This window comes from Caretta caretta, chromosome 1 (genome assembly GCF_965140235.1).
Source record: "Caretta caretta isolate rCarCar2 chromosome 1, rCarCar1.hap1, whole genome shotgun sequence".
In the NCBI taxonomy this organism is placed as follows: Eukaryota; Metazoa; Chordata; order Testudines; family Cheloniidae; genus Caretta; species Caretta caretta.
Window position 1 is genome coordinate 245,712,614 of NC_134206.1, and position 12,477 is coordinate 245,725,090.

Sequence of the window (12,477 nt, forward strand, 5' to 3'; positions counted from 1 at the left end):
ATGGTATTCTGAGGAAGGTTGTTAATGTTGTGTTGTTTCTGGAGGAAGTCAATTGTGTCCTGGAAGAAGTTGAATCTTTGTGCGATGAGTGGTTTGAGGATTTTTTTTTTTGTGAGTCTTGAATGATATTCCTTCAGTAAGAGTGCTATGACCAGATATGATGAGTCATCATGGGTTCCTGTGTTTGTGCATCTTGGGAAGCAATTAGAAGGTCCCTAGGATGGGTTCGTGATGACTATGTTAACAAGGCCAATTGACAACTCTCCAACACCACCTTCTATAAAGAACTCAAAGAAGACCCCACACCACAATTCACCCAGGAATTTAAGAATATCATCAAATCCTTCCAGAAAAAACTCCCAAGATAAATTCTACAACCGCATCTCCCTTCTACTATCAGAGCTATGGTTTGTTGGCCAATAGCCTAATAATTTAACATCCATCAGGTTAGCCATTCATATTCCATACCAAGACATCTGGATGCTCTTCGTAGGGAACTAGCCCGAAAATACCTGCTGGTTAGTGTTCTCTCCTAGAGTACTGTCCATTGCAATTCAAACTGCACTCCACTTTCTGTACTGGATTATTTAATTCATGCCCTGATTTCAGAATTGGGTTATCAGTAGTCAGTGCTTTAGAGCTCAGACCTTCAAAAAAGGGATTGTGGCCGTGTCTGTACTACAAACTTTGGCTGACACAAGCTACAGCAGCGTATAGCCACCAAAGTTGGCATATCACTTGGGCTTGTGCATACTTGGCTGCCTGCATCAGCACGGTATGTACTCATCATGAGCGCTTGCTGTATGCAGGGACATTCTCCCCCAACAGGCAGATTATCATTGGTGCCAGAATGATGGTTCCTTCCCCACTCTGAACTCTAGGGTACAGATGTGGGGACCCGCATGAAAGACCCCCTAAGCTTATTCTTACCAGCTTAGGTTAAAAACTTCCCCAAGGTACAACCTTTGCCTTGTCCTTGAACAGTATGCTGCCACCACCAAGCGTTTTAAACAAAGAACAGGGAAAGAGACCACTTGGAGACGTCTTCCCCCCCCCAAATATCCCCCCAAGCCCTACACACCCCCTTTCCTGAGGAGGCTTGAGAATAATATCCGAACCAATTGGTTACAAAATGATCAAAGACCGAAACCCCTGGATCTTGGAACAATGGAAAAATCAGTCAGGTTCTTAAAAGAAGGATTTTATTTAAAAAAGAAAGGTAAAAATCACCTCTGTAAAATCAGGATGGAAAATACTTCACAGGGTATTCAGATTCAAAACACAGAGGATCCCGCTCTGGGCAAAACCTTAACGTTACAGAAAACAGGAATAAACCTCCCTCTTAACACAGGGAAAATTCACATAAAACAAAAAATAAACTAATCTGCCTTGCCTGGCTTACCTATACTGGTTGCAATATTGGAGACTTGGATTAGGATGGATTGGAGAAGATGGATTTCTGTCTGGCCTCTCTCAGTCCCAAGAGAGAACAACCACATAAAGAGCACAAACAAAAGCCTTCCCCTCACAAAGATTTGAAAGTATCTTGTCCCCTTATTGGTCCTTTGGGTCAGGTGCCAGCCAGGTTAGCTGAGCTTCTTAACCCTTCACAGGTAACAGGATGTTGCCTCTGGCCAGGAGGGATTTTATAGCATTGTATACAGAAAGGTGGTTACCCTTCCCTTTATATTTATGACAATTGGCGATGAGGAAATGCTAAACTCAGTCTACTCCTTCCTCCACTCTCTCATGAAGCTGTGCATTGGCCATCTGGACAGCACCAAGGAAAGCTTCAGCTCTTGGCTCAGAAGAGGCAAAATGTATTATGCAGTACACAATATGCAGCTAAAACCATTGGGATGTTTTTCTCGCTGAGATCTAATCTAGTGAGTAAGCGATGTTAACAACACTTCACTCTACAAAAGCATATTCCAGAGTCATTCTGTCTGGAGATAGTGTCTACCTTGTGTAATTTAAATTACGTATTTTGGGTTTTTTCCCTGCTCTATCTATTCTGTTGCGCCTGCTGCAAAATATAAATACTGCTGGGCCTGGGGCTTTGCGTCCTGCCCTGAATTGGGTGGGGTCACTTGCTTTACATTTATGAAGATGGCTGGGGGTTTTCCTGATGCTATGAAGTCTGTGGTACTTGGTATGCATTTATAAGTACCGTTTGATTTCGTGGCTGCTGCTATGCATTCTGTAATATTTGTTGTGAACTAATAAAGATATCTGAGAGCAAAAATTCAGTGCACAAAATCAAAGTGCAAAGAAACATGTACATAGAAACAATGTCATGACCTTCTAACATTCCTATTGAAAAGTAAGTAAATATTGATGTCCAGTTGTGTAAACAAAAAGGTAGTCCAATGTAGTCTGTTGTGGCTACACACGCACCAATCTGTGGTTTTCACAGGTCCATGTATGTGAAGCTCTGGTTTTCCTTGTTGCCCCTCTCCCACCCCAGCATGGAGGGTAGGGGAAGGATGCAGTCTGTGATGCTGTAGGTGATATAGAGAGCAGCAAGCATGGAGTTCTCCAAGGACTTCAACAGGTGGGCAGTCTAGGATTTTTGGACCTGTATGTCAGTCAGGGTCTGCAGCATTTGAGTGTGCTGCCTAAGAGGACCCATTACGTCCTGGTGCATTTCCCCCTCCTGTGCTGCTGGGACTCTCAGGCCTTTCACCTGTCCTTTCTGTTTTTCTCATTGGGTTGTAGGAACTCCTAGAACTTCTCCTCCCTCATCCTCATCAGGAACAAGCATTCTGTGGGTGTGGAGGGGGCCCTCTGCAAGGCCACCATGCCAGAAGCTTCTGTTAAAAACAGACAGACTTATCACTGGATTTATAGTCACAGCGGAAAGGGAAAAGTAAGTTACAAAATTCCTGCCTGTACTCCCTTAAATACTTTAAACAAGAAATGCTTATTGACGCTTCAGCTTTGGAGCACCTCAGCACAGCAACACACTCCAGCTCCAACCCTGGTAAACACAGCCTGGTGGGATTGGGTAGGGTTTTCTGTTGCATGAAGCTGTAAAATTCTGGCCCCTAATCCATGGCTACAAATATAGGGCAATAGCAGTGAATACTGGCACTATTGTTCACGGGCAGAGGTGATTTTGGCTGATCTCTCACTCCTGGGGGGTCACAAAAGCACAGAGCATCCAGCTGCTACTGGTGTACCAAAGCTGCCTGGGCCCATATGGCGCTAGCCTATTTTCTGCAGTGGTGCCAGCCAAACTCATCAGAGTGGCATGGGAAAGTGTCCTACCCTAAAAGAGGAGGCTGCCATCCCTAGAAACCTTCAGGAGAGGATTGCGGAGTATCTCCATGGAAGTTGAATGGAGATGTCTCAAGAGGAGAAAAGGCACATCCCTGTTCACATAAACAAAGTGCTCCACATGCCCCTCTGCTTCCGTCACCTCGCCCAACAAGGGAATGAAAAGCAAATGCTGACTCTACCTCTTCCTGAGCTCAGGACATCAAAATGATGCAGATCATGTAACTGGACTTCCCTACTATGGGTCAATAATTTGTTTTGAATTTACTTCCTAACGTTTTAGTTTCTCACAATATACCAGTAAAGCAGTGTGGTTGATACCTTTGTCTTGTAAACTTGGAGATTGACCAGGCACCATCTTTAAATGCCCGGGGGAAGGAGGAAGGAAAAACAAATAAAACATTGTAAGGAAAAATGCATGTACAAAACTAAGCTCCTTTCCTTAACCAAGCTCTTTCAGCAGCAGTTTCATCCATGCTTGATGGACTCGCTAGACTCCTGCAGAGTTTCAAACAGCTCCTGGTTTGTAACACAGTTGGAGTCCCCCACTGCATTTCCCCCTTCCTCCTCTTCCTCACTGCTCAGAGCAAGGAGCCTCGGTCTTGGTCTCCTTGTAGATATCCGCACTTGTCTGTGGGGTGTTGGTGGGGTCGCCGCCAAGTGTGGTGTGCAGTTCACTGTAAAAGCGGCAGGTCTGCGGCTCAGCACCAGATTTCTTGTTGCCCTCTCTTGCCGTGTGATATCACTGGCAAAATTCCTTTGCTTTCATGTGGCACTGCTGCTGAGCTCTGTCGGACCCCATTTCCTGCATCCCCTGTGCAATCTGCTCATAGATGTCCTTGTTTCTACAGCTGGTCATAGCTATGCCTGCACTGATTCTTTTTCCCCACAGGCTCAGGAGATCCAGTACTTTCTGTCTGCTCCAGGCAGGAGCATGTTTGGTGCATGGAGCCAGCATAGTTGGCTGGGCAGTTGCACACAACCAGGCTCAACTACTAGGAGTGCTTGCCAAGGTGGGCAATCAGGAAAAGGCATTACAAAAACATGTAGGGGTGGGAGGGGCTTCTATGACCCTAGGCACTGGAGTTTAAAACTGTGAGCAGAGCTGTCACTGTCATGGGACTGCGGCATTGTGGGACAATGGCTGAAGAATTCTTAGGGTCAACATAGGTCATGCAGTGTCTACATTTACACTGTGTAGACCAAAGTAGGTTGACCATGGCTCTACGCTATTCAGGGAGATGGTTTTCCCGTGTTGCTGTAACAGGACTATTATATTGGCTGGAGACAAATTTAAGTTTAGACATATGCAGGCATAGGTCAAAACAAGGCAACTTACATTGACCTAACTTTGTAGTGTAGACCAAGCCTATGACTTTGTAGTGTAGCCCAAGCAGGCCAATCTGCAAGGTTTACACCCAGCAGGAGTCAGCTAGTGCATCCTCTCCCAAACCAATTGCTAAGAATTCCTTAAACCACGAATGAAGGTTGAGGTTGAACAAGTCCGAACCAGTCTTTGACAAATGCATGCCTCTGGGATGGAAGAGCTTGAGATACTCTAACATAATGTTCTTATGGCCCAGAACCTTCCACCCATGCTCAAATGCAAATAGCTTCATTTCCCAGTAGCCACTGGATTTCTGGCATGTGGCTGTACTTGCTAGGGAAGAAGGCTGGAGCATACCAGTACAGCCGTTGAGACACTCCCACTGAATCTTCTCAAGGGATGCTCATTCCGGTTCCTTGCTGGTTTTCACTGACAGGCACACTCATTGTAGCCTGGACGGATGCAATGCAACCTCACATGGTGCACCAGTGACATCTAATATTCCCAGGGCATACATCGGAAGATGTAGAGTGTGAATTCAAATCCTCCATTGAGAACCCTTCTTCCTTTCAGTTGTCTGTTTTTATGTCCAGAAAACAATACTGTGACTACATATCCATACTTGAACTGGAGGGTTTCTTCTGGGATGAAAGTTTCTGGAACATTTGAGGCACATACATAAGATATGATGCTTCGGTCAGATGCCGTCTAGGTGAACATCAGCTTTCAGCAGTCTGAAAAGCACTTCCTATTAGCTTGGATATGGAACATGTGCATCATTGAAACGGGCTAATAAGGCTGAGGGAGCTGCCCCTATCCTTGAGTAATGGGTGCTAAATTAATTTTTGGAGGGGGCGTGCATGCAGGAGAGAGAGAGAAACCCCCAGAAAAGTCAATGGTTTGCAAAATACCACTGAAAATTAAGAGCAAGTTAGAAGGCTACCCCCATGTCTATGTGCATGAACAGCAGCCCTTTCATGCTTGGTTGAACTGAAAATAAGTTTCAAGGCATTTGCCAAGCAGGCTAGCTTGGTGACACTATGGAGCCGTTCTGCCATCTTTAGAGTAGCATGATCAGAGTCCATGTTTTCTGGACTCCACTGAAAATCAGTCAAGAGCAGAGCCCCTGTCATGGCCTAACCCTGATTCATGGGCCTGCCCACCTCAAAGGCCTCCAGCAGTGTAACAGTGAACACAGCCCTACAAAGGAGACACTTTGTACTAGAACTGGCCACGTTGGGAGAAGGCTTAGTAACCTTAGTAACTCTGTTTTGACTGGGTGCCACCTGTCTTGCATCTGGCCCAACCCTTTATCATTTTCTGTGCCCGAAGGCCCCAGTGAGGGTCAGAATAGCTGCCAGCCTATGATGTGAAGGTAAAAACCAAGTGGTCAGGTGACCACTGTGGGCCAGGCCCTATGTAGCTAGAAAGGCACTGAAAAATTCCACGTATTTCTCTGGCACTGGCCAATTATGAAGTAACTCTGCTTTTGTGCAGAATTGTTAAAACTTCTGAAAGACAACATGAGATGCTTGCCATGTTCCTGGAGTCAAGGACAGCATACATGAACCCAAACCCTATGAACCCTTTTGCACAAAGATGTGTATGGAGTCTTCCACACTGCTTCAGGCTCCGTTCTGCCTCCTGAGCCAGCTGGAGGTAACTGTTCTGTCTGGAAACGGGAGACAGAATCAACAATATTTTAAAACTTGCTAGGCACAAGCCATGCCTGGAAATCTGTAACACAAAGGCCTAGAAAGCATTCCTTACTACAGGCTCATTGGCAGGTATACCACTGAATATGGATCCTTTGTGGTTGTGGGCCTGTTCCTGCAGACCAGGTGCTGGTATAGGCCAGTTTGTGGCTCCATTCATATGTGGCCAAGGGAACCTATAGTCTGTGGATAGTTAGTGCCAGGCTGTGCTCCGTGTGAGCACCCCTTGGTGACAGACCATGGAGTAGAGCAGATTGAAAGATAGTGAAGTTTTTTGGCTAAATTTCACAACGTTTCAGCCAGATGTAAACTGGAAGCCAGGTGGCAAGTCCACGGCTGGAGGGCAAGTTGGAGGTGCTCCAATGTCAGTGAGATGTTCCTTTCCCGTGGAGACCCCACTTTCACCAAGTTCCAGAGGCTTTCCCTTCCTCAGGGGCCTCCTAAGGGGCACAGCTCCCCTTGTAGAAGCAGTGTGGACAGATCATGCCGCTGAAGCATTGGTGTGGCTGCAGCCACAGCATTGTACTGTACTATTTACACAGAAGCCGTTGCACTAGCCACCTCCTGTCACTCAGTTTGAGCTGCAAGGCCTCCTTCTTTCCCCAGGCTCTTCTCCCCCGTTCCCTGGCCCAGCTCCAGAGCCCCCCTCCACTTCATCTGTTGCTGCTCCGGCTGGAGCTGCTTTGTTTAGGGCACTGGTGTTCATCTGGTGGGGGCGGGGGGAGTTGCAGCTTCTCCATTCACCCAACCAGCTGCTTTCTGCAAACTGCTGTGACACTAAATGCCCCTGCAACTCCTGGATACATAGGCATCCAGTCAGAGGTGGAAGTAAGCCAGTCCAGTATGGTGTACCAGCAAAAGCTGGTATACAACCAACCGTACCGGCAGGGGGCAGCTTCCCCAGGCCGGCAATTTAAAAGGGCCCTGGGATTTAAAGGCCCTGCCTCTTCAGGTTGAGGCCCCGCCCCCTTGCTCAGGGCCCCGGCCCTGCGTACCAGTAAGTCCTTTAAATTACTTTCACCCCTGCATCCAGTCTGAGCCTGATGGAAGGGGACCCTCTGCAAATGACCCAGGAGACCAAGATGGAGTCAATGGAGGACTGACTGGGAAATCCATACAGCTAGGACAGGTACATTCAGGGGAAGCCAGATGGCAACCTAGCGCTCACTCTCCCAGTGAAATCTCTCAGCATGTCTCTCAGCATAGTAGTATAAGTAGCTATGTGGCATGGAAGTGGCTAAGCCTCAGTCTGGAGCTGCTTCCTTGACAGCCACAGCCCCATGCTGCAACTGAGAGCACTTTGAGTCCACACCTGCAAGAAATTCATGTAGGAGTGGTTGGAGTATGTTTTGCAGCCTCTTTTGAAGGACACAGGTCTCACCTTGTCTGGCTGACCAGGGATGTGCTTGCTGGCTGCCTGGATTGATCATTTTCTGTGGTCTCTTCTCTCCATGGTCAGCCCAAGGGGAGGCAAAAATCATGCTGGCGAGTTGCCACAAGTTTCAATGGGACTGTGGATAAAATGGTCTAAAGCCCCCATGGGATTTAGGAACCTAAGTTCCATTTTAAAAAGTGACTTCAGTGCTTAAGAGCCTAAATATCATTGACTGTCAGTGAGATGTAGGCTCCTCAGTGCCTTAGAGCTGGTCTACCTGGTGCAGGAATGAGCACTACAGGTAAATTCTAACGCACAGCAACATGTTGTGCACTAATTGGCCCATGTGGACCCTGCTGGTGCCCACTGAGGGTACAGCTACACTGCAAAAAACAACGCCACGGAAGTATCTCCAAGCCTAGTTCTACAGAGCTGGGCTGGTGGGATTCACGCTACAGTGCTAAAAATAGCCGTGTAGACATTCCCGTTTGGGCTGGAGCTTCGGTTCTGAAACCCACCTGCTACCAGGCTTCTGGGACCTGATCTGGAACATGTACACAGCTATTTTTAGCACTGAGCCACGAGCCCCAAGAGAGCTAGGCTCTGAGACACTGCCACAGGTGGGGTTTTTTAGCAGCGTAGTCATATCCTAAAAGTTCCCTCCCTCCCTGCTGCTTCAGACTTTCAGGCAAATGTTCATAATCTACTAGAAAAAACAGACTCCAATGAGAGACTGCTGAATTGGAATTAATTTGCAAACTGGATACAATTAACTTAGGCTTGAATAGAGACTGGGAGTGGATGGGTCATTACACAAAGTAAAGCTATTTCCCCATGTTTATTCCTCCCCCCCACCCCCCACTGTTCCTCAGACACTCTTGTCAACTGCTGGAAATGGCCCACCTTGATTATCACTACAAAAGGAGTTCTCCTGCTGGTAACAGCTCACCTTAAGTGATCACTCCCATTACAGTGTGTATGGTAACACCCATTGTTTCATGTTCTCTGTGTATATAAATCTCCCCACTGTATTTTCCACTGAATGCATCCGATGAAGTGAGCTGTAGCTCATGAAAGTTTATGCTCAAATAAATTTGTTAGTCTGTAAGGTGCCACAAGGACTCCTTTACTTTTTAGAACTCATTTGTTATTTTCTTGGGGGTGGGGGGCATGAAGCATACTGACAACACACAAAGCTTTTGTGAAATGAAACACAAAATTAAATGAATCATGTGTTGTGTGGTTCACTATGTCAGTATATTAATTCCTCAAAAACACAGAAAGACACATATTGTCTAAAGTGTGGAATTTGCAATTTTGTAAGTAAAATGAAAGAAAACATAAGACTCTAGTCCTAGTCTACCCCCTGATCTTTTGTATTTGCCTTTAGCTACCAGTAGTTTTGCAAATTTACTGCTTTTTTAGCATCTAACCAACTATGAAATTTGAACTGATCCTAATATGCTAAAAACGCAATCGACTTATTCGGAGCTGGCTGGATGAGAGTGCAAGTCTGTTAAAAATTGGCAACATTCTGAATTCAAATTTCCTGACCCCTGTGATTTTACTCCCATCATTTTTTACTATTTTGATGCAATAAACTATGATAACCTTCTTTGCAAACATAGATTTGAGATACAAAACTGGAACTTCAGTTTTAAATTCTAAAAGAGAAGGAATGAACTATTCCATCCTAATGGTGGTTCCATTTCTTTGTTGTTAATTAGCTTGAGCTAGATTTCCTCGTCAGGCAGTAATCCAACAAATCCCTCTGAAACCTCCTTCAATTGCTTTTGTAAATTTAGTGTCTCTTGGTACCGTCCCTTGGTGTACAAAGTTTGTGCTATGTTTTGCTCAAAGTCCTCCTCATCCTTAGTGCAAATTTCAGCATAGTTACATTAGTTAAATACAAATACAGTGACAGCTGTGATCAGCAGAGACCCTCAAGATGAAATCTCAGTTTAAGTGAGAAGGGGCTGATAATGAGGGCCTATCAGTTTTGAAACCTGCTCCTTATCTTGGTCCCAAATAACCCAGGACTAATGTCTTTCAACATGACCTGAAAGTCTAATCAGTTTATTTGATCTTTTGGAGTGGGACAGATTTAATAGGGGATGATGTTTATGCGTTAGGGAAGTTTTATTGGAGATCATCAGCTGGTTAGCTTATGATTTTTATATATTTTTAAAAAATTATGTGCTAGAGTGTTTGATGTTTTATTTATATCACATCAGAAGCCTAAATTTATAAATGTAGAGAGACACAGTCTTTCTGTGAGTTCTGGACAGTATTGTGAAGCTGTGTCATCAATCCTCTTTTTCCTCAGTCAACCAATCACAGAGATGATAGTGACTGTGGAAGAATTTTTGAATTCCCACAACGTGTTATTGAAGCGTGCGTGTTAGATGTTAAAACATTTCACCAAGGTTCAAATAGAAGCTTAGCGGCCTCATGTCAGAAGTTTAGGATGATTGTACCTGAGAAGTTGTCTCATTCTTTTCGTTTTATTCTTGTTGTTTGAGCAAATGGGCAAGACCTCCTTGTCAAATTTCTTTCTGCATTGTCAGGCAGCATCTTCAACAGTTTGGACGCAAAACGCCGCAGTTTCATTTCAGCTGTAGAATGAATAATATCGTGTAGGAATGTATTATTCCTTATAAGGATGCATTTAGGAATTTTTAGATCATATCTCATGTGTAGCTAAACCTCTTGCTTTAATGTGAATGTTGAATCTTTTAACTTGCCACATCTAGTAACAGACCTGAAAGATGAAATCTGCCTGTACAAGTACATCCACAGTGAAGTGCCTCAATCGTAAATTGCTCATTTTGTGCTTCACTGCACAGTAGACAGAGGTGAGGTGCAGTAAGGACATGCCACATTCTGCCAAAATATCCAAAAGGATCATCCATGTTTAAATGAAACTCCCAGCTCTGTAAGAAGCTTTCACATCAGAGGACACTTTAATTGTACTAAACCAGCTGATCACTAGATGGCCTCATAACCTAAGAGATTCGGGCAGATCTAGGTTTAGGACATTGTGCGATTACCAGCCTTACTTTTAAAAACTTTGGGATTTATAGTTGTCACTTCAGAGAACAAGCAAGACTCCCTTTAAAAGGCTGTTTGCTAAATGTCATACTGAGTGTCAGAAGGATTCTAGAACAAGAGACTTGTGCTTTTGTACTCAGCAACTCAGTTTAAGATGTAGGCCAATGATTCCCAGGCTGTCAGTTGAGACTCCCAAAGCATATCACCAGGGAGCTTCACGGGGCATGCACATGTGTGAAGGGAGGTAGAAAAAGGCAGGTCACAGCCTCAAGTGAGCCCTGATGTGCTGCAGCACCACCACTCCTTCCATTCTCCTCTGGGGGCGGGGTTGCTGATCAGCCACACAAGGAGGCAGCACCAAATTCAGCCAGCAGGGGGAACAAGAGACAAGAGTCCAACTTTCACCCTAGGGTTGCACAGAAGGGGATTGGTAAATGGAAGCTGCCGCTCCACCACACGGCTGGACTGACTGGGGAAGGAAGAGAGGAGGCCTGCTGCCTGTTAGTAACTGAGATGTGGGCAGTTGGGCCTTGTGGGTAGAGCAGGAGTCAGTAGCCAGGAATGGGAGCCTAGAGTCAGAACTGGAGTAAGAAATCAAGAGTCAGAGCAAGGTTATCTGGAGTGAAGCAGGGCTAGTCACACAGGCAAGATCACAGACATGGGTAAATGCTATGAGCAGCTGCCAGCTTGCTATTGGGCTGAAAAGCTGATCTGCTGACTCTTCCCAGCAGTCAGGGGATGTAGCCAATCAGGCAGCCTACTGCAGGCCAGCTGTGCCTATTAGGATGCCTGGAGACTGGCTCTGCTGCAGACCCTGATTCCTGACACCATCCTCTTCCCAGTCTCAAAGCACAAAGGCAGTGCTGGGAGAGAGATTGGGGAGGACAGAGCAGATCTCAGGAGAAGACAGATGAGGGGATTTTAGGGGAAATTGGTGGTGGGGCAGAGGAAATCCATTGGGAGGGAAACACACAGGTGGAGGAGACGGAGTTTGAAAGCAGAGGGGAATCTGTGAGAGGGAAAAAGAAAAGGAGCACTTGTGGCACCTTAGAGACTAACAAATTTATTAGAGCATAAGCTTTCGTGAGCTACAGCTCACTTCATCGGATGCATTCAGTAGAAAATGGGGAAGCATACTATAAATTTGCTTGAGGGACAGATACAGTATCTGTTTGCAAGGGGAGGGAATGGTCCCAGTAAATCCCTTTGAAAGGGGCTGCTGTTACATTAAGGCTGGGAAACCCTGATCTAGACTGAGTTAACTTTATTTCACAGAGGCTCTATGAGTGAGTAAAGAAAAAAAACAACTAAACTTCACTATTGTTAAAAATAGGTACAGGGTGTAAATCCATTTCCCATCTGGTTTTCTTTTATTTACATTTTTAAATTTAGGGTTAGTTTACCCCAGTTTGCAAGAGTTTTTACAAAATCTTTTTTTTTTTTTAAGTTAGAAGTTTCATCTCACATCTGTATGACATGGTCAGATTTTTAAGAAAATTATACTATATTTTACTGAATTTGGTGCTGATAAGTTTGAGTTTTATGAATATAGATATCTTATAAAACACAAGAACATAGTAATAGTAGCAAAAATAAATACAATATCATTAAACAATGATATTTCATATGCATTAATTTAGGTTACACTTTCCACTCCACTTTGATGGAATTTAGATTGATAACTCCTATTACACTCAATGACATTAGTGTGGTTTAAGCCTGTATCAGCC